The sequence below is a fragment of the Eleutherodactylus coqui genome, chromosome 4 (assembly GCF_035609145.1).
Source record: "Eleutherodactylus coqui strain aEleCoq1 chromosome 4, aEleCoq1.hap1, whole genome shotgun sequence".
Classification (NCBI taxonomy): domain Eukaryota; kingdom Metazoa; phylum Chordata; class Amphibia; order Anura; family Eleutherodactylidae; genus Eleutherodactylus; species Eleutherodactylus coqui.
This window is the reverse complement of record NC_089840.1, coordinates 272,309,976-272,333,573: the sequence shown is the minus strand read 5'-3', so window position 1 is coordinate 272,333,573 and position 23,598 is coordinate 272,309,976. Positions and strand designations below refer to the sequence as shown.

The following is a 23,598-nucleotide window of genomic DNA, read 5'->3' as shown; positions in this document are numbered from 1 at the left end:
TTTTTTGAGCAAATATGGCTGATGACTTCTCCTCAGGATTGGTCATGAATACTTCATTGCCGAGGATCCACCACTCAGGATCCCTTACAGTCAGCTGATCGTCTGGCCCGCTGTCAGTGGAATGGGGATCAGCTGCATTTACTGCGGGCAACACGATCAACTGAGCAGCAGATCCACGAGGATCAACTATTGATGACCGATCCTGATGATGATTACTGAATAGTATTTGCCTGGAAAACCCCTTTGGTATCTCCTCACACATTTCCCCTTATTTTCTCCAGTAATTGTATTATTACAGGGGGTTTTGTATGATGTTACATTGTCTTCTCTTCTCTCCATTCAGGATCCTCGGCTGATATCTTCTATATCAGATAATATTCCTGATTGACCCAAAAAGTATGGAGAGGAAGAGGGACAAGATGGCGGAGAGTATATTTAACCTCACCCTAGAGATACTCTTCCGGCTTACAGGAGAGGTGAGAGATTCTGGGGATGACGTCACGTTCCATCATTATTATGTTTGTAAATTTGACCTGACCGCCTTGTAGCTTGGCAGATGCAACCTCACTGACAGTATCGCTATTCTTGTTGTATCTCTACTGGCCTCTGTTGCCCCCATACAGGCTATCCTTAGATTGAAGTCCCAGCGCCTTGAATATGCCAAGTGGATGGTGCCGCCGCTCACTGTCAGTAGGGGAAGTCAGATTTGATTGATAGTGAACAGTTTCCACCACTCGGTGTCAATCAAATCTGATGTTCCCCATTAACAGTGAGTGGTGGGAACCATCCCCATGACACTTCTAAAGCACTGACAGTTGGATATAAGGAGAACCTGTAGGAAAACTGGGGTGAGTAGAGGAAAAAGAAAGAGGTGGCGATAATGGCAGCTGGACTGCAGGTGCAAAGTTCTGCTACCGGCCCGCTTACATGCAGACATAGACAGGTCCTACTCTACCGGCCCGCTTACATGCAGACATGGACAGGTCCTACTCTACCGGCCCGCTTACATGCCGACATGGACAGGTCCCACTCTACCGGCCCGCTTACATGCCGACATGGACAGGTCCCACTCTACCGGCCCGCTTACATGCCGACATGGACAGGTACTACTCTACTGGCCCGCTTATATGCAGACAAGGACAGGTCCTACTCTACTGGCCCGCTTACATGCCGACATGGACAGGTCCTACTCTACTGGCCCGCTTACATGCAGACATGGACAGGTCCTACTCTACCGGCCCGCTTACATGCCGACATGGACAGGTCCTACTCTACCGACCCGCTTACATGCCGACATGGACAGGCCCTACTCTACTGGCCCGCTTACATGCCGACATGGACAGGTCCCACTCTACCGGCCCGCTTACATGCCGACATGGACAGGTCCCACTCTACCGGCCCGCTTACATGCCGACATGGACAGGTCCCACTCTACCGGCCCGCTTACATGCCGACATGGACAGGTCCCACTCTACCGGCCCGCTTACATGCAGACATGGACAGGTCCCACTCTACCGGCCCGCTTACATGCCGACATGGACAGGTCCCACTCTACCGGCCCGCTTACATGCCGACATGGACAGGTGCTACTTAGGGAGGTATTCAGAAATGGTTTTTAAGCTGTCCATGTTAAAAAACAGTAAAACAGCCCATAATAATCTTTCCCAGTTCTCCAGCGCTGAGCGCTTCCTCACTGTCTACCCCTTCAAGCCTGTTTACAACCTACAGAGTTAGGGGGCTTCTAGATGGAGCAGTTATATCATTTAAAGAATCGCTCAAATGAGCGAAAATGAATGATAATTGTTGGGTTCTTGTATGCAGGAAACATACATGAAAACCGTGTAAAACGTCATACATTTTAAGCATACATTTTCTTTTTAAATCCCATGCGCGGTATACGTTCTTCACTGTAAAACCTTTTATTTAACAGAGTTTAAAAGTTCAACATTTTTTTAACGTTTAAGGAATTTGATCTTAAAACAGGTATACGTTTAGTGTGTGGAAACCCACAGCCAAATGTTTCTGTATATTTTTCAATGACTGCAATGTTTAAAATATACGTATGTTTCCACACTTTTTTTTTTTGTTGAACACAAAAGGGCAGTCGGCTGCGCTGTTCAGTCCCATAACAAAATGTATGGAAACCTGTTCCTGGCTAAACGTAGTCAAACGTATACTTTACTTAACTAGGTTTAGCCCACTATAGCCTACGGGTCAGTTAAACGCTACACTTTCATCTGTTTTCCGCTGCAGCGGGCGCGTGTTGTTAACATGATGTCATCACTGCAGGCGATTAAACAAAGTCCAGCGGGTAGAATCTTCACAGCAGCGTTAGATTTAATACAGAAGGCTTGTTTTATTTAATTTCTCTGCATTGCTAAGTTTTTTTTATCATGAAATTGGACAACCCCCCTAATACCAGATGATATGATGGGAGAGATGAAGGACTCTGGGAATGTCTGCAGCGATATTTATGGATGTATCTCCCCATAAACAGGAATACACGGTAGTGAAGAAGACTTCTAGTGATGGCTGTCAGGCCCCGGTGTCTGATGGATGGGGAAGACCCCTGAGCCCAATCACAGGGCCTCCACCTCACCCCCTGATACTGGAGGAGATCAATGAGCAGAAGATCCTACAACTCACCAACAAGATGATTGAGCTGCTGACTGGAGAGGTGACGCTGCTGGGAATGCTGGGACATTATACAGTAACGCTATGGTGGTATTACGTGTCTGGGTGATGACAGTATCATTGTGTTGTCAGGTTCCTATAAGGTGTCAGGACGTCACTGTCTATTTCTCCATGGAGGAGTGGGAGTATTTAGAAGGACACAAGGATCTGTACAAGGACGTCATGATGGAGGACCACCAGTCCCCCTCATCACCAGGTAACAGATAGGACTAAATCCACACGGCCTTTATTATTTGTATGTAGAGAATGAATTCAGTGGCTGTCTGTATTTTCTGCAGGTGGATCCAGTAAGAGAACAGCAGCGGAGAGATGTCCCCGGCCTCTTCTTCCACAGGATGATCAGGTAGGACATAAAGTTCCCGTCTTCAGTACTGCGGCCGTGAATGTCTTGTTTTATCCAATACTATTATAATGTTTATGACTGTTTAAAGGGAATTCTTAATTTGATAATGACCTCTTGTATAAATCAAGTTTTATGTTAAAGGGCCACTGTGGCACAACAAATTTTTCCATCCCTGTCCCCCTCATCTGATTGCCTGCCACACTCTGGAGGTCTCCTCTGCATATTGCAGCCACTTTCATGCAGTGCAGCCTCCTGTTGGATACTCATCAGGCATCAGCTTAATACTGAAATTTTTGCTTTCACATCAATCCCATGATTCATTACTAGAGATGAGCGAGCACAAAAATGCTCGGGTGCTCATTGCTCGAGTAGAACTTTTCATAATGCTTGAGAGCTCGTTTCGAGTAACAAACCCCATTGAAGTCAATGGGGGACTCGAGCATTTTTCATGCTGACCGAAGCTCTGCATGGGGGAGGTTGTGTGAAACACCTGAAAACATGAGAAAGTCATGGAAACACCACAGAAACGGATAGGGAACAGCAGGGGCAGCATGCATCTGAGGCTCCCAGGTCCCACTCTTAAGCCAAATTGGGGGCAAGAGCTTGGTGGTCACCCCCCTAACAATTTACTTGGGCCAGACCATAAGCAGCAAGGCACACGCACTGGCACGTCTTAGCTAAGCACCACACTATGTGCAACGAAAGCCAATCACCACCTGCTGGTGACACTACTGCCTCTTCTACAGTGTTACATGCTGGTATTGCTTTCCAATCATATTCACAACCCTGCGTCCACAGCGCACACAAAATTTTTCCTGCTCGCTTGATAGCCACACCACCCTCATGTCTATTTATAAGTGCGTCTGCAATGAGGAGGAGCCAGAGACACACACTGCAGAGGGTTGGCAGGGCCAGGCAGCGACCCTCTTTGAAAGTGTGGTCAATTGATGATAAATTGACGTACGATCATCATTCCAATCCTGTGCCACCTCCATCACAAAATTATAAGGAGCTGCAAACCTGGGCATAAAGGCGACTCAGGTGCCAGCACTTCCACACATCTCCACAATACAGCAACGCATTCTTAAACCAAAGATTGGTTTGAAGCCGGAGGTGTCGCCAAAGTAGCCACCACAGGTATACAGTGACCCTCTGAAAGTCTCATGCACTTTGTTTCGCTTCCTGTGAATGCTCCAATCCAGTATCTCGGATAACTGTGGTAATTTGTAGCACAAGAGATAATACATGCCGGCCGACGCTGTTCCCCAGACCCTTAGGAGGAGGAGGAGGAGGAGGAGGTGGCATAATAAGCCCGAGAAACCATTAACGAGGTAGGACCCACAATACTCTGTGTGGGAAGCACGCGAGCGGACCCAGGGTCAGGCTCGGTCCCAGCCTCCACCTGGTTGACCCAATGTGCCGTGAGTTACATAGCTATGGGAAATCTTTGTGTCCCCACACTATTCATTCGGTGTATGTGTCAGATAGCTGAACAACGCAATGGGAAAGCCATTTGAACCCTGCGCCCAACTCAAGCCATTCAGTGTATGTGTGCCAGATAGCTAAAACACCGCAATGGGAAATCTTTGTGCACCCACAGCATAGGCAAGCCCCTGCTACCCAGGGACTGTAAGAAATATGAAGAAATCAGAGTGCCCACATGGCAGAGTTTCACCCCGCCCAGGATTTTGTCCTTTGCCCACTCCTTCAGCAATCGTGGGCATGAAGCGGACTCGGATGTTAGTACAGCTGTCTCCTTAAATCAGTTACGCTTCTTTTGATTGGTCCAAACCAGTGTCTCAGATAACTGTGCTGCTAACACTAGAGCAAATACATGTCGACCAGCGCTGAACCCTAGACCCCAAGCAGGAGGAAGAGGTGGCATAATAAGCCTGAGAAGCCATGACCAAGGTAGGACCCGCAATATTCTGTGTGGAAAACACGTGAGCAGGCCCTGGGTCAGGCGCTGTCCCAGCCTCCACCTGGTTGACCCAATGTGCCGTGAGTTACATAGCTATGGGAAATCCATGTATCCCCACACAATTCATTCGGTGTATGTGTCAGATAGCTGAACACCGCGCTGGGAAACCTTTATGCACCCATAGCATAGGCTAGCCCATGAAAGCCAAAGACAGTGTTACACATGAAGAAATATGAGTGCCCAAACATGGCAGAGTTTCACCCCACCCAGGACCTCGTCCCGCACTTCTTCCCAAGTCGTTCTGTTTATTTGTGCCAGATAGCTGAACACTGCTATGGGAAACCTTTGCGCACCCCCAGTATAGGCGAACCCCTCAAACCTTCCTGTAGTAAGTGTATAGGCAGACCCCTGAAACATTTCTGTAGCAAGAGTATAGGCGAACACCTGAAAAAAATTTGGTTACCAAGAGTATAGGCGAAGCCCGGAAAAATTAGTTTGATAACAGTATAGGCGAGGGCCTGAAAAATTGGCGTACCAGGAGTACAAATGTACCCGTGAAAAATTGCTAAACCCCGGGGACAGGTGAAACACATAAACATTTTTTAAAGACACAGCTCGTTGTTGCTTAATTTGTAACAGAGCCTGGAGGCAGCCCTCCGAAATATCAGACAGAAGGCTGCGCTGCATGGAAGTGAGTGCAATGTATATAGGACATTCACAGTGATAATCAGGTGAGGAGTGCAGGGATGGAAATTGTGTTTGTGATGGAGTGAGCCTTTAATGAGAAAGCTGGAGATGGCAGGATTACAGCCGACCGCAGACATTAGATCTCCGCATCTTATCACTATTTTCTGGTTCTGGAGACTTCTGGTTGGAATAAAGAAGCAACAGGTTGCAGTTATACAGGAGACCTGCAGCTATTTGGCCCAGATCACTACTGCTGTCATGTCATTCCGGCTCCTCATACTAATTAATGACCTTTTCTGGCCATATAAAACCTCCCACACGACTTCTCCAACTGTGTGATGACTTTTACAATATTTATTTCACAGCTTGTGAATCCGGATGAAGATCTGATCCCTATTGATGCTGCAGAGACACGTGTGAGGGGGGACCAGCCGTATAAGGAGGGGATTCCTACAGATGACCCCCCAGGTGAGTAACCACTGAATGCAGAGAACATCCCAGGTTCCCCCTAGTCGCTGACTACCACAGTTCTGTGCTTTAAGCTCTGTGCTGTCGGGTCTTCAGCCGTACATCCCTCTATTCAGCTACAATACAAGTAAACCAGGGATGAAAGTGTATTACTATTATAGGGGATAACACTGCGGGGCGTTTAAAGGAGAACTGAACTTTCAAAAAGCTTTTGACAGGTAAAATGTTTTGATTGTTGGGGGGCCGGTGATGTGACCCCAACTAATCACTAAAATGAAGAGGCAGAATCACCACCCTGAAGAAAAGGCCATGCTGTAGAGAATATTGAATAAAGCTAAGCCTTGCACGGGGAGAAAATTCTGGGTGCCGAGCAGACATTTAAGAAAGCACCGAATGGTGCCAGCAGAATCGTCACTCCCCGGCCGCCGGCTCCGGTCTGTGCATACGCCGGCAGCCGGCACATCAAATAGCCAGAGCCGCGGGTGAGAACGCGCTGCTCTCTGCAGGCGCTCAGGTCGGGTCCCGCTGCGAGAATTCTCACAGCTGGATCCGACTCGGCCGTCCGCAGGCGGCCATAGTTTGTCCGGTCCTAAATTATTGATGGCCTATCCGTAAATAGTAGATCATCAGTATTCTGGGCTTGCGACACTTGCTGATCAGCTGTTTATTGGGTTGGTGGACTAAGCTAATTCTGCAGAAAGCAAACATCTCTATTCTACTGCAGTGGCCAGGCTTGGCATTGCAGGCCATTGAAGTGAATGTAAACTGTGCCTGCAATACCTAGCCTGGCCACTGCAGTGGGAATGGAGCTGTCTGCTTCCTGCAGAAATCAGCTCAGTGCATGAGCACACTAGCCCAGTGATCCACAGGGATCCCAGACAGTGAACCTCTGACGATCTACTACTATTAGTCTATTCTACACATAGGTCATCAGTAGTTTACAATCCCTTTTAAAGTAATAGAGGCCATATTTCAACTCCAACAACACATGCAACCATACCCCCATGCTTGGGAGCCGCCACAAAGGATAGAATGGAGCCAACTGTAGAGTGGTTAAGAAATCAGAAGTTGGCAAACCAAAAGGCCTGAATGACCTAGAGGCCGAAGATAGTGTGCATAGTGCATGGGGGGAGAGGGAGTCTCGCTCCCTACTCTTTCTGTGAGTCAGAGACAGGATGGTCGTGTAAAGGTCAGCAGCTGCTTAGACGAAGAAAAGAGTAAACGAGTCCAAAGCTGACTGTCTTGGAATTACTGGGACTACCTGAATGGGTTAATGCTCCCATATGATTGTGAATCTTATTTTAAGGCCTTGTTATTTGTTTAACTATAACTTTAATTATTACGGCGCAGTTGAATAACAAAAGTAAAGACTTAGTGAGCAGCATTGTATATGTAGAGTTATATGAGATGTAGTGATAAGGCCATGGAAGCAATATACCAGACACGGCTTCCGCACTCTTCCTGAAGGGGCTCCAATGTTTAGTACACAGAAGTGTGAAACCAAAGTAAGTCATGAGAAAAACAGGAATTTAGTTTACCGTTAATTCCCTTTCTTGAAGGCATCATGACAGCATCCGATGGAGGTTGCTCCTCTGCTGACCTGTAGGGACAGGAAGAGGCAGAGTATAAAAGGACCTCTCCCTCCACCAAGCACCAGTGTGTTCCAAATAACCACAGTGACTGATTTCTTAACCAGAAGGTGTGTTTTATTGTCCTCACTGACCTCCAAAGACAGATTTATATATATACTCATGTGACAAAAAAAATAAACATGCCGGCAGAGGAAGGGGGGGGGGGGGGGGGATAAGCCCATATGCTGTTGTGATGCCTTCAAGAAAGTTAATTAACGATAAACTAAATTCCCATTTTCCCTACGACATCATGACAGCATCCAATGGAGAAGGTTGCATCACGACTAGCTTCTAAGTCCAATCTATAATATTTAATGAAAATGTGTGGCTAGACGCCTATGTGGCCGTACCACAAATTAGCTCAATGGAGGCGCGTGGTCTCTGCACTCAAGAACACCCCACCGTTCGGGTAGAGTGGGCCTTCAGTCCTTCAGGGGATGGGAGGAATACCCTGGGCCTTGTACATCTCCTGGATGGCTCACCTGAGCCAGCCAGTGAGCGATCGAGTTCCTAGAAGTGACCCTTTCTTTGGCCCCTGAAATTGAATTAAAAGCTGGTCAGTTTTTCTGAAATGTTTTGTTGCCCCAAGGTACGCTAGTACCGCTCTCCTCATATCTGAGTTATGGAGTTTTTGTTCCTTTTTGTTCTTAAAATCATGACAGAAGGATAAAATAGTAATAGTCTGATTCCTATGGAACTCTGACAGGACTTTGGGCCGGAAGAATGGGTCCAAAGTAAATGAAATCTAATCGGAATGAACAGTCATATACGTGGGCCTAAAGGATAGGGTCTGAATCTCACCCACCTATCTGGCCAACGTAACGGCCATCTTATATGTTAGGACAGCGATAGGTAAGTCCATAAGGGGCTCAAACTTGCACCCCTAAGAAACTTTCTAACCCATCAGTGCTCTGCAAGTGTGCAGTCAAAGAACGCCCCCAATGCCGCAACCTGTACTTTGACGGTGTTAGGGCTTAACTCCTTATCCAGGCCCTCCTGAAGGAAGTCCAAGATTTGGGGGATGTCTAGATGTTCTAAATCCTGTATATTCTGGCCCATCCACCCTGAGAATTTCTTCCAAACCCTTGAGTAGATTTTTTTTTAGTCGAAGGCTTAAGGCTCTCGCAAATGGTAGACACTACCTTTTTGGACAGACCCTTCCCTAGAAATTTTACCCGCTCAACATCCAGGCAGCCAGCCTGAATTTCTGAACCTCTGAATAACACAGAGGGCCCTGACGAAGGAGATCCAGCCTTGGCGGAAGGTGGACGAGAGACCAGGGCCTCTTGGGCCAGTAAGGAGCTACCAAGATTACTGACACTCTTGACTTCTGTACCTTCCTTAGGAGGAACGGTATTAGAGGGAAATGAGGGAATGCGTAGTCTAGTTCCCAATCCCAGGGATGTGAGAGGGCATCCGTGCCTACAGCTTGTTTTTCTGAGCTTCGGGAAAAAAAGAACTGGCATTTGGCATACCTGTTGGTAGCGAAGAGGTCTATCTGAGAAGCCCCCCACTGTGTGACGAGTGATTTGAATACCTCGGGATGCAGCTCCCATTCGCCCGAATCTACCTCTGTCCTGCTGAGAAAATCTGCGGTTGTGTTCTCGTTCGCTTTTATATGGAAGGCCGACAGCAACTGGGTTGTAGGTTCTGCCCAACAAAGGATCTTTTCCGCCAGTTGCTGAAGTAGATGATTCCTGTTGGTGCCCTGGTGGCGAATGAGCGGCACTGCCGTCATGTTTTCTGAGAAAACCCCAACATGCTTCTCCACTAACTGTGACTGGAGGCTACGTAGGGGCTTCCAAATTGCGTTCAATTCTCTAAAGTTGGAAGAATCGGTTTTCTCTTAAGGGCCCCAACTACCTTTTATGTGTCCTTCCGAGTAGTGGGCACCCCAACTCTTAGCACTAGCATCTGTCATCACAACTATCGCAGGGTCCTGGTTCCACTCTGAAACCCGAGAAAAGTTGTCAACCGACATCCACCATCGAAGGGAGTATCTGGCCTTGGAGCAAATGAGAATTGTCCTACCAAGAGAAGCCAGCGGTTTGTCCTATTTTCTGAGGATAAGCGCCTGAAGTTCACGGCTGTGGAACTGGGCCCAGGGTATGATGTTGATACAAGACGTCATTAACCCCAGGATCCGCATGCCATCCCTGCATGACACTCCTGATTTCCCATACAAGGCTGAACATTCTTCAAGAATGTGCTGTTTCCTGAATGGGGATAAGGAAGAACACTGGCGGTGGGAATCCAGAATTACTCCTAAAATCTTTTTTCCTACTTTCGGGATCCATGCTGGACTTGTGATAATTGATAATCCAGCCTAGGTCCCGCAGCAACTCTAGTGTGATGTCTAGATGCATTTTTAAAATTGCAGGAGAATCCGCCACCAGAAGGAAATCATCCAAGTATGGAATGATAATTATTCCCAACCGACGTAGGTCGGCTACCATCTCGATAATCACTTTGAAACAAACACGTGGAGAGGAGGAAATCCCAAAGGAAAGGCAAGTGAATTGGAAGTGACAGATTGAACCTTCAATTTCCAGAGCAAATCTCAAGAACTTTTGAAAGTTGGGGTAAATGGAAATGTGATAATATGCGTCCTTAAGGTCAATAGTGACCATAACACTATCTGCGCTAATTAAGAGGGTTAAGGTTTTGATGGTCTCCATTTTAACCCCTTAATGACATGGCCTATTTTGGCGTTGAGGACCAAGCGATTTTTTTCGTATTTTTCCATCTCCATTTTTCAAAAGCCATAACTTTTTTATTTTTCCATGGACGCGGCCGTATAAGAGCTTGTTTTTTGCTTGGCGAGCTGTAGTTTTTATCAGTGCCACTTTTGGGTACATAGACAATATCGTTAAATTTTTAAATTTTTTTTATGATGACATGGAGATAAACCGCATCAATTCTGCCATAGATTTCTTTTTCTTTTTTTTACAGCGTTAATCATGCAGCATAAATGACACACTAAATTTTTTCTGCGGGTCGGTACGGTTACAACGATACCAAAATTGTTATATTTTTTTTTAGGTTTTTACACTTTTTTGCAATAAAACCCCCTTTTTTTTGGAAATCTTTTTTGCGGGAAGTACCAGGCTCCCAGGACGTACCGGTACGTCCTGGAGAGGGAAGGGGTTAAACTTCCTATACACTATGAAGTTGTTTAGGCTTTTAAGGTTAATTATGGTTCAGTTTGATCCATTGAGTTTGGGGGCGAGAAATAAGGGAGAGTAAAATCCCTTTTGATGTTCTCATATGGGGACGGGAATGATGACCCCCAAGGTCTAATAGCCCTACCCCTTCCTCCCTTTGGATAGGACCATCTCCCAGACTTCCCTTTCCCCACATAGGCAGAGGACGAGAGACGAGGTGTAAATGGTCTTTTAGGAGGTCTGTCAATTGCCCTGGCTTTTTTCTGCCACTTTTTCTTGGAGACGATTCTGGTCTGGCCTAAAAATATGGTGACCCAAAAAGGGTAAGGCACAGAGTTTGTTTTTAAAGGTGATGTCACCTGACCAGGCCTTCATCTTGACCGCCTGTCTGGCTGTGTTAGATAAGGCCGCTGCACGAGCCCCAAAGTGAACGGACTCCATGGATGCATCTGCCAAGAAGCCCATGGCCATCTGTTGCAAGGGAATACCACTGGCGATTTCCTCCCTTTTGGTCAATAAACGTGGACAATTGGTCAAGCCAGTCCGCCATAGAATATTCGATGTCCAAAGTTATGTCCAAACTTGACGCAGTCCAGGCTCTTTGCATGACTGTATCCACCTTGCTGTCCATAGAGTTTTTCAGGTGGGATACGTCATCAAAAGGCAGACTCGACTTCTTTGTCACCATGGAAATGGCCATATCTATTTTGGGTATATCATTAATGGTGGAGACGTCCTCTTCTGAGAACTAGTCAGCCCTTAAAGTCCTTTGAAACCAAGGGACTCTGTTCAACGCATTGGCACTCATTTAAAATCAGGCGTTTAAGGGTAGTACTTACGGGAAAAACTGACTTGCGTTGCAGTAAAACACCCACGAACATTTTGTCCTGCGCTGTACGCAGTTGTTGCGCCTCATCCTCGACCTGCATGGTCTTACGAACTGCTTTAAGCAACTGGTCCATGCTGGGGTAAGAAAATAAGTATTTGACACAGCCAGAGCCATCCTTCTTGCTGCCCCCGAGGGCCCTCGCTGGAGCTCTGCAAAGGTAGATTGCACCTCTTCACGGACCATTGCCCTGATGTCAGACATAAAAGATGATTTTTCCTCTTGCAGTATTTTAGCGGAACAAGTAGCACAAAGCTTTTTAGCGTAAGCCTCATCCAACTTTGCCAAACACATTGGACATTTTTTTACTCCTTCTCCTAGCCTCCCTGGGCATTTGAGTATCCCTGTCCTGAAATGGCAAGGAATACTCAGTAAGTGAAGTGAGTGTAGTGCAGGTGCATTTTTGGACGGTCCTTTTAAATTTTGTATTTGGCTGATGTTCTGCCTAATCCATGGTCTACCCCCCCCCCCCCCCGCATGCTCCGTACGATGCTGGAGCGCCTGCCGTCAGCCGCTGGCGCCCCACTTCATCGGACCTCTATCAGATGCTGTCATGATGTAGTAGAGAACATATATTTTCGTAAAGACTTCCATGTCGTACTCCGGTCCTGGCTGCTGATCTTTGAGTCTCATACAACAGTGCACGTTGCCTGGAGAAGCCGGCTCAGTCCGCTCACTGCGCATCTATTGGAACACCCAACTGCTTTTACCAGCCCACATCACTCCCACTAAGGCCGCCTGTACATGGGTGGGGTCGGATTCCACATGCGAAATCAGGTCTGGCAAAAGCAATGTCTGCGCCTACCTGCCTTTCTGCATCTTCACCTTTACTGCGGATAGTCCGCACGGCTCGTCGTCTGACATGTGCAGTGCAGTTTTTTTTTAAACTTATGCTTCCCTGCATCTTTGCCTAGTAATGACGCGAATCTGCAACCTTTCTGCGATGTCAATTACTAAAGGGCTGCAGATCTGATAGCTTCCATTGACTTCAATGAAAGCCGTCCACGCAGAATCTACGCAAAAATAGAGCATGCTGTGATTTTTCCTCCACAAGCGGAAACCGCAATTGGTTTCTGCTCATGTGCAATAAGAATCACTTTTCCATAGCATGCTATGGGTGGTATTTGCTGCGGAACCCGGAGGTGGAGACTCGCCACAGATTCCGCAATGCAAATCCGCCTGGGTGCAGACAGCCTTAGTTTGCAAATCCTGAGTTGTTCCTCTGAGGCTCTCTAACTCGCATCCACACAAGTCCAGCTGCAGGTCCACTCTGCTACAGCTCCACTAGCTCAATCTCTCTCTTCCCTGCACTCTCTGAAGCTGCCAAGTCCCACCGAAACCCGGGAACAAGACCTCTCTTTAGCTCCTTAGTACACAGGCCTTTAACCAATCAGGGTGCAGATCAGGTCCTGTCAGTTCATAACAACATAAAAGATCAGAATGAGCAAAGTCATGTGACCTCTCACTGAAGGTCCTGCCTGGCGGGAACATAAGGTACAGACATAATAAATATGTATATTATAGTACACGGATGTTTAACCCCTTACACAACGCTTGTCAATCACAGCTGGAGGTGCACACCAGTTGGCCGAGCACGTCTGCCCCTTCGTTTTAGCAATTGGTGGTAGTTTCAGTACCTGAGCCCCCTGAACAAAACTTCTAATGTGTCACTGTGATTTTGTCAAGTTTCTTGAAAGTTTAGTTAGCCTTTAAAGTAGTAATACATCTGAGCTGTGGATATGAATGTGGATGAGGCCTATTCCTTATACATCTGCCGTCAGTACTGATGTGGGACACATACTTCCCCAATTATGGGATTAGGATACAATTACCTCTTATTACACTGGTATTTAGTTACTGTATGCTAATAGAATATAGAACATAGAAACATATATCCTGATAACAGAATCCAGAACAAGGAGACATAGACCCACATGATGGAATCCAGAACATTCACCTATAGCCAGATAAAGGAATACAGAGCAGAATTACTTGGCCCAGATAACAGAATACATAACATGAAGACCTATATGGCCACATAGAAGAATCCAGAACACGGATACACTGACCCAGATAACAGAATACAGAACATGAAGACATATATGGCCACATAGAAGAATCTAAAACACGGATACACTGACCCAGATAACAGAATGGATTATGGTGAAAACCGACCCAGATAAGATGCAGAAGTATATTGTATACTGTATGTAAGTGAATTTCTGTGGCCGTGCATGCAGAACAGACAAAACAAATGGCCCAAGATGCATCAAATTCACCACTCAGTTAAATCAGATGCTTTAAAGGTTTTAGATCAGGTTTCAGGTCTTAACGATCTACTGTTCTTAACCCTTTCCAATCCACTGTCGGATGTCTGAAGACATTATAATTTAAAGGGGTTGTCCCGCGCCGAAACGGTTTTTTTTTTTTTCAATAGCCCCCCGTTCGGCGCGAGACAAACCCGATGCATGTGTTGAAAAAAAAAAACGGATAGTACTTACCCGAATCCCCGCGCTCCGGTGACTTCTTACCTACCTTGCAAAGATGGCCGCCGGGATCTTCACCCTCGGTGGACCGCAGGTCTTCTGTGCGGTCCATTGCCGATTCCAGCCTCCTGATTGGCTGGAATCGGCACATGTGACGGGGCGGAGCTACGAGGAGCAGCTCTCCAGCACGAGCAGCCCCATTCAACACGGAGAAGACCGGACTGCGCAAGCGCGTCTAATCGGGCGATTAGACGCTGAAAATTAGACGGCACCATGGAGACGGGGACGCCAGCAACGGAACAGGTAAGTGAATAACTTCTGTATGGCTCATAATTAATGCACAATGTACATTACAAAGTGCATTAATATGGCCATACAGAAGTGTATACCCCAACTTTGCTTCGCGGGACAACCCCTTTAAGGCTGTACAGCTCTGATGTTGGAAGACGTCCGTCGGGGTTCTCTTACTGTATATTGCCAACCTCTCTACTGCCAGAGCCTATCCAACGGGTCACCTCATGCAGTACTGGCTTTAGTCAGCATATAGAGCCTTTGTATAACGGAAGAAAAATTGTAAGCTTCCTAGGAAAACCAGGATATTGGATTGGAAAGGGTTAACATATTTGCAACAAGTCGGAACACAAACATAGCGGCCAAACGCCTGGACCAATCTGCACCAAATTTGCCACATTGGTAAACCAAGGGGCTTTGGAAGGCTTTAGACCGAGCTTTAGCTCTCTAAAACTACCATATTCAATATTTGCAAAAAGTCAGAATACAAATGCTAATTCTACTAGTGGTGTATATATTACTGAGTTATATTCCCCTTGGGGGTGTTTCTTTATTGTAGTGGTTATAGCGTACTTATCCTATGTTAAATAAAGGTTACATCTTAATGGTAATACTATTTCACTGATCAGCATGGACAGCAAGCAGCCTGAGTATACGGCTTCAGGTTATATTACTCAAAAATTACATTTCTTCTTGGCAGGAGATGGTAGCAGGAGCTCAGAGGGATGTCTGATATCTTCAGATGATCAAAGTATTACCCAAGATGCATATGAGGAGTCTCCCTATATCCCAGATATACTATCAGCTCTTCACAGTAAAGATCCATCATCTGATCATTTTGAGCTGATCCTATCTTCTGATTCATCACAGACTGCAAAGAAAAATAAAATTTATAGAAGGAAAGTTGAATATGAAAGAGTTCACAGAAGAGAGAAGCCATATTCATGCTCAGAGTGTGGGAAAGGTTTCAATTATAAATCACTACTTGTTGCACATCTGAGAAATCACACAGGGGAGAAGCCATTTTCATGTTCAGAATGTGGGAAATGTTTTAAACTGAAATCACTTCTTCTAACACATCAGAGAATTCACACAGGGGAGAAGCCATATTCATGTTCAGAATGTGGGAAATGTTTTGTACGGAATTCAGTTCTTTTTAGACATCAGAGAACTCACACAGCAGAGAAGCCATTTTCATGTTCAGAATGTGAGAAATGTTTTAAAGAGAAATCAGCTCTTGTTACACATCAGAGAATTCACACAGATGAGAAGCCATTTTCATGTTCAGAATGTGGAAAACGTTTTAACCAGAAATCAGTTCTTGTTAAACATCAGAGAACTCACACAGGAGAAAAGCCATTTTCATGTTCAGAATGTGGGAAATGTTTTAACGAGAAATCAGTTCTTGTTACACATCAGAGAACTCACATAGAGGAAAAGCCATTTTCATGTTCAGAATGTGGGAAGTATTTTAAAAAGAAATCAGTTCTTGTTAAACATCAGAGAACTCACACAGGGGAGAAGCCTTTTTCATGTTCAGAATGTGGAAAATGTTTTCATGAGAAATCAGTTCTTGTTAAACATGAAAGATCTCACACAGGGGAGAAGCCTTTTTCATGTTCAGAATGTGGGAAATGTTTTAAGGAGAAATCAGTTCTCATTACACATCAAAGAGTTCACACAGGGGAGAAGCCATTTTTATGTTCAGAATGTGGGAAATGTTTTACCGAGAAATCAGTTCTTGTTACACATCAAAGAGTTCACACAGGGGAGAAGCCATTTTCATGTTCAGAATGTGGGAAATGTTTTAACCACAAATCAGTTCTTGTTACACATCAGAAAATTCACACAGGGGAGAAGCCATTTTCATGTTCAGAATGTGGGAAATGTTTTAAACTGAAATCGGTACTTGTTACACATCAGAGAATTCACACAGGGGAGAAGCCATATTCATGTTCAGAATGTGGGAAATGTTTTAACCAGAAATCAGATCTTCTTACACATCAGAGGATTCACAAAGAGGAGAAGCCATTTTCATGTTCAGAATGTGGGAAATGTTTTAAACGGAAATCCGTTCTTGTTAGACATCAGAGAACTCACACATCGGAGAAGCCATTTTCATGTTCAGAATGTGGGAAATGTTTTAAGGAGAAATCACTTCTTGTTACACATCAAAGAGTTCACACAGGGGAGAAGCCATTTTCATGTTCAAAATGTGGAAAATGTTTTAAACAGAGCTCACACCTGGTTACACACAAGCTCATTCACACAGAGGAGAAACAATTTGCATGTTTCGAATGTGGAAAATGTTTTAAACAAAAATCTGTTTTTGTTAGACATCAGAGAATTCACACTAGGGAGAAGCCATTTTCATGTTCAGAATGTGGGAAATGTTTTAAACATAAATCACACCTTTAAAATATTTTAGCTCCTTCCTGACCAGAAGGAAGAAAAAGAAGAAAAAAAGCTATTTTTTTACACTAAAACCAGGAATTTAAAGCCAAGTGTTGTCAACATATGAAATCTGGTAGAGAACACATTATAATGGGGCAAAATGATACACCGATAAAATTAAAACAGAAAACTAGACTCAGCCGTGAAAGTAGATTTGTCAGATATATATTAGAATGTACATGTGGCAAGAATTATGTAGGTAGAACCAAAAATGCACTCAGGTCCCGTGTTAGTAATCAGAAATTTAACATAAGAAGCGGATTCCTTAAACACAGCTTATCCCGTCATTTTTTGGAATCTCATAATTGTCAAACTGAACACCTTTATGTCACACCACTAGAAGACGTCCAATCACTATCCATGAGCTAGCTTAGAAAAAAGGAGATGTTCTGGATCTATAAATTGAAGACTCTGACTCCGTTGGGTTTGAACAAAGTGTTGGAGAAGATATAATAATAATAAACTGTATATATGAAATGGATATATTGATGTTGGCATTTGATATAAATTTTGGAAATAGCGCTCACTGTAGAGAAGTCTACATATAAAATGAAGTGCTGGATAAAGAGTTGTTATAGAATATATATAATTTTAAAAGATGTCTTAAAAATGGGTTAAGATTGATTTTTTAATATGAACTAATAATGAAATATGATCATCTATTTTAAATAGGTTTAAAAAAAAAAAAAAAAACTATGTGTACCTGACTTTTATAATGTGACCGTTGATAAAAATGAATATTTTAATTAGTTTTAATATATGATGAGATATATGACCTTATATTATTGTATGCCACACAAGCTTAGGATTTCATTTATTCTCCCTTTGAGAAATTATATGGAAGTCGGTGCATGATAATACAGCATTTGTACATTTAATAACAGCGTATACTGCACTGTAGTAGAAATCGACTTATGAATGAAAAGGTAGATGGAAAAGCACATTGCGTTCCATCGTGAGAAGAGAGTGACGTATTCGGTCACTTGAGTAGGAAGTACTTCCCACTTGATGATGCTGGAATTGCCCCTGCATCGGCGTCTACCACGAGTTATGGAATGTGAGTGGATTGTAATTCATATGTATATATACAGTTTTGTGTTTTATGTATTATATGCTTGAGAAAGGCAACATAAAATTGCCGAAACGCGTTTCATCAATAAAGTGACCTTAAGAATATACCAGTCTACGGCTGATCCTTCTGGATTGCGGAGCGCGGGGATTCTTTTCCTTTTATAAATCACACCTGGTTTCACATGAGGTCATTCACACAGAGGAGAAACAAGTTGCATGTTTAGAATGTGGAAAATGTTTTAACCAAAAATCATTTTGTGTTAGACATCAGAGAATTCACACAAGGGACAAGTCATTTCCTATTTTTTAACACTTAACAAATGTTACCAAAAAATACAACATTTAAAATCAAAGTCGCATGTCATACCAGAGAAAGCAATTTAGCACACTAAATGACGATTAAAACATACCTACAGTTCCAGGCAACTTTTCAGGATAAGCTGCCATGTGTATACATAAGCAATAACACTATTTCTGACCTATATATCATTAGATTTACTCTCTGCCTTCTCTAATTTTTAAGGTACCTGTAAGAGTTGTGCTGGCTGGGATCTATTGTACCACATAGGTTTCTAGCAGCAGTCCCCCACAGGTGTGGAATGATTAAGCTAGCTGGGTGGGGTGTTCTCCTATTAGCCAATCACCACTGGTCTGTCTGCAGATAAATATCCACCCTCTGCAAGAGGAAGTTGGTGTCCCTTCACTCTAGGGTTTGTTGGTTTTGCATGCCTTTACAGGTTTTAGGTGTCTGAACAGGGGCTTGTGCAGTGTTTTTGCATGTGGCCAGACATTAGGTGTAGATAGCCCTGTTCTGTGTATATGGTGTGAACAGCGTCATGTTCTGTATGTCTCTGCTGGTGGCTAGCTATGAGGAGTGAACTGGCCCTCGTGTGCTGATGTGTGATTTGGGTCCTGTGTGCCAGTCTGTCTGGTTCTGTGTATTAACTCTTCAGAGATAGTCAGGGCTGAGGTTCCAGCGCAGGGCTGCCTTTATCGAGGCAATCACCTTGCTTATTAGGTAGGGTCCTGCCATTCTCCCTGCAGCTTGGGGTCAGCTGTCTTGCTAGTTTAGGGACCGCATGACATGAGGACCCTTGATCGTTGGGCTCGCAGCTTAAGTGACTTGTCCATTTCACGAACTAATCCCTTATATTTATTACAGCAATTTCATCTGTTATGTGTGCTGGTTTGCAAGGTTAGTGTTGGTTTCCTGTTGGCAGTCCTTATCTCTGGTAACGTTCGAGTGGGTATGGTGCTCACTTGCCCACACGAACATAACAGTACCTTTACACGGGTCGATGGTTACATGAATAATCACTAAAGTGTAAACAGGATTCTTTCAGTGTTTGAGCGACTGCCTATTTACAATGAATGGAGGTGGGCGAGACGAAATGATCTTGAACGACTATCGCTCCTGTAAAGCACTAGTACGATAGTCGCTGGATTGGCTGTTGGGCACACAACAATCATCCAGAGGCCTGTGTTTTTCCAAGAGCTGGTGGGTATAGACTAGCTGATATGACATCGCCATACACTGTGTACATAGGAGAGCAGGATCTCCTCTCTGTAATGCCCCTCTATAATGCAGTTAATTATGAGGTTGTGCTAAAGAGACAGAGAAGTACTAAGCAGTTTCCATTCAATCCCGCTTCCAAAGTGGACCCAAAGTAGAAGTAGGGAGATCACTAGTGGCCAGCACTTTACATACAATGATGTTTTTGTGCAGATGTTTTTTTTCTGTTTTTCCCTTTTCTCTTTTTCTTCTTTCTTTTCTTCCCCTTTCCCTTATTATTCTGATCTTGTTCTCTGTATCTGTTCACTTTTCTGGCTAGAGGGTGTTTTTTCCCCTTACTTTGTTAGTTATTCCACATTAGTATACACTATTTTGGTAGGTATGGCTTTATTCCCCTTCTTGGCACAAAGATCCTATGTAGACTGTAACTAACTAATGCTGGTTGGCAAGTCTGCTGCCTTGTAACACAGCGTGGCGCCATCTTGTGGTTGGCCAGTCTGTTCCTCTTACTGGCTCTGCTTCCTGAGCTATTTACATATCTTGCTTGATGCCGGCGCCATATTGTGGCTGGCCGATACGGCCTTCACTGCTGACTGAGTGGTTGGCGATGATGTGACTCACGCATCCGTCTGTGACGCGATGCTGACGTCACTCCTGGCTCCGCGCACTCGCGGTGATACAACCAGACGCTGAGTATAGCGTCAATGCATGGAGCAGCCCAACACATGGACGTCCACTAGGTATTTACTTGTGTGATTTGCCCAGACTAATTATGTAGTTTCATTTGGTATTTGATGATAACATGTGTAGCCTATTTGCATTGTTAATTACTTATTGCTGGAGGTGTGTCTCACTTTTCTCTCCCCTTCCTCCCTCTCCTTTCTCTTTTTTTTATTGTACCACTCACTATATAAACTGTGTGTCTATGGCATTGTATTAGGCTTGATAAAGCCATTTTTATGGAGCAATAAATTCAATTCTATGCTTTTCCACACTATTGATGCTGTCGCCTTATTGGAACTTGAAGGAGTCCAGATCAGCAGGATGGGGCTCAATGACATCACTCAGCTCTGCAAGAACGATGGGCTGGCCTCATTAACGTTACGTTGTCAGGGTAATTTCTGCGTACAGCACCAATCAGGCCCACCCCAATGCCCCGCTGCCGGCGGTAAAGAAGAGACACCACACACGGAGGTCTGGTATAGTTCCTCACACGGGGACATGACTGCGCACTTTATTACAGATTACATGGGATCTTATACCCTTTGGTCTCATCACTAGGAATGGGTGATGGGCTCATTGGCTCAAATTCACCGCATAACCATATATGTAAAGTCCGGATTTCCGGCCTGAGACAGTGAAAGTTATATATGTAGTTGAACAGTCGTTATCTTGATATGGCGCTTCTGGGAAAACAGCCAAGCACGCGGCCTTCGTGTCTGGTTCTGTATCATCTCTGAATTTCTGGAAACATCTCTCTCAGCCTTGCAAACTTTTGGAATATCTGATGTAAGGCGACATATAAGTTTTTCTCATTTTAACTATGAATAGAACTTGCATACAGGTATAAAAGCATTAAAAACATATGGCAATATATACATATACCCTCACAAACCCCCCTAAAAACTTATATGGAGATCAAGCACCAGGCCTTGCCCTCTTCCTCGGTCGCCTCTCCCTTGCGTCAGGGTTTGCCCACTGCCCTAAGTCCCTACTCCTAGGAGGGGGGATCCCTACCTCACCTCAGAAGGAGGCCATGGATTTCCTGGGCTCATTTCCGGGCATCCATACCCTCTATCTGTACAAGTTAACACCCTGCAGGGTGTGCCCTCGCTCGAACCTAAGGTCTTCTGCACTTTCCCTAGGCAAATGGGAATTCCACTGACAGTCCATCTTATGAGACCGGGGCGGCGTAGTACTAGTACATTTCTCCATTCTTCTGTTAACCTACGTGGTTGGCATTATCGGAACTGGCTCTTCATCTTTTTTCAAACAAGGGAAACGTTGGTGTCACATTATCCAGTCCCTTACTCATACTCTTTTTGATCAAAGGGATAATACACATACAGGAAATTACATACCCCACCTCTTTCTGCTAAAATCATATCCAGGGCCACTCTATTTTGGAACGCCATGGATGCAGTGGGCCATAACTGGTCAACTAACCCTTTCAAAGCATCCCTAGTGTAATTTACAAACCTCTGCTGATTGTAATAGATATAATTCATCCAATCTACATTATTATTAACAGTGACAAAATAAGGACTCAAAACCTGCTTTAACCTGATCTCTAGAATTAAATTCATCTGGCACCCCCTTTGGCACTCCTATTGCATCTATGTATACATGTGGATCAAAGTTACCACCTGGAGCGTCAACTTCTCTCTTAGCACGATGCAGTGTTAGATTCTCACCCTCAGTGTAGTCTTCATATTGCACATTTGATTGTATTAATTTGTTCTGATCCCTGATACAGGGGGCTAGTGTACAGTAGTCAAAGGTGTGTGTTAGAGGAATTGTACCACATTATAGCATGTAAAGGATATGCAGGATCATGAGTTCTTTCAGTGAGAAGTGTGGATCCAAGTGGGCTTTCCTTCAAGCTTGACTGCAGTTGGGGTGGTGAGCAACATCTGGTAGGGACCTTTAAACCGGGTCTCTCTCTCAAACTTTTTCACATAGACCCTGTCACCTGGTTTCAGATTGTGACACTCATCTGTAGGACCTGGGAGAAAAGCAGAGACTGCAGAATGCATTATTGACAATTCCTTGGAGAGACCTATGACAACATTAACAAGAAAATCATTCCCAAACTCAGCTACTGTGGCATGTACCCCCCTGGGAAAGAACTAATGGGAGACACTCAATTCAAGATTTGCCCGTTTCCTTCATTGCCCATGGATCTACTTTCCCACTACTCCGTGGATGGTAGGGTGTGTGAAAAGCCTGGAATATACCCAAAGTAGACATGATGTGTTGCATTATTTCACCTGTGAAGTGTGTACCTTTGTTGACTCAATCACTTCCGGTGCCCCGTATCTGCAGATTACCTTATTCATGAGCTTCTGTGCGGTTACCTGCTTATTTACTTTGGTAACGGTAGGTCTTTCCAACCTGAAAAGAAATCAACAACAACAAGCCCATATTCATGCTTCCCAACAAGTGGGAGCTGAATGTAGCCAATTTGCAATCCCTGAAATGGGTAGAGTGGTCTAGGCAAGTGTGATGTGGCAAATTTACTTCTGCCCTGTTGCTTACGGCAAAGATCATGCAAAATTGGACAAATGATGCAGCAGCTACAGAAAACCCAGGAGCCACCCGTCCTTGTTCAAGCATCGACATCATTGCTGCTTTGGGAGGTGCGTCTTTCCGTGCGTCAGCTGGGCCATCATGGGGCACAGGGATCGTGGTGGGCAAGTGCTGTTGACTGTTCACCATACGCTGTCCTATTTCTGCTGCTCCCATATTTAGTCCATTTATCTTTTTCTTCCTTGCTGGCTTGTAACTGTAAAGTCTTTAGCATATCAAAGTCCAAGTTTTTATCAAAGTCCAAAGTTTTTATCAAATTCCAAAGTTATTGTTAAATTCTTCTTTTCTTCCACGGCTTGAGGGCCGCTGCCTTTGCTGTGTGGTCTGTGATGGCGTTGCCCTTTTGCTTCTCCGGTGTAGGAATTGGTGTGAGCTCTCCACTTTGTCAGGTAGAAGTAGGGCCTCTGTGAGACTCTGCACCGCTGCATCATTCTTAATTGGCTGTCCTTCTGAGGTAAAAAACTGTCTGGCCTTCCATGTTGGGCCGTAATCATGAGCTATGCCAAATGCATACCGGGAGTCAGTGTAAATGTTTGCCGTCTTACCTTCTACCACTCTACACGCCTCAGCGAGGGCCTTTAGTTCCGCTTCTTGTACTGCGACATGCGGAGGCATTCTGCTTTTAGGACATCTTGTTGTGTAACCACTGCATATCCAGTGTGGAGTCGTCAATCACCCCT

General features: G+C 44.7%; 1 pseudogene; it reads left to right on the top strand.

Annotated features, from left to right (window-relative positions):
- The first annotated feature begins 2,505 nt into the window (after positions 1-2,505).
- LOC136626703 (zinc finger protein 729-like) overlaps positions 2,506-23,598 on the top strand; it is a 122,470-nt pseudogene continuing 101,377 nt past the window's right edge.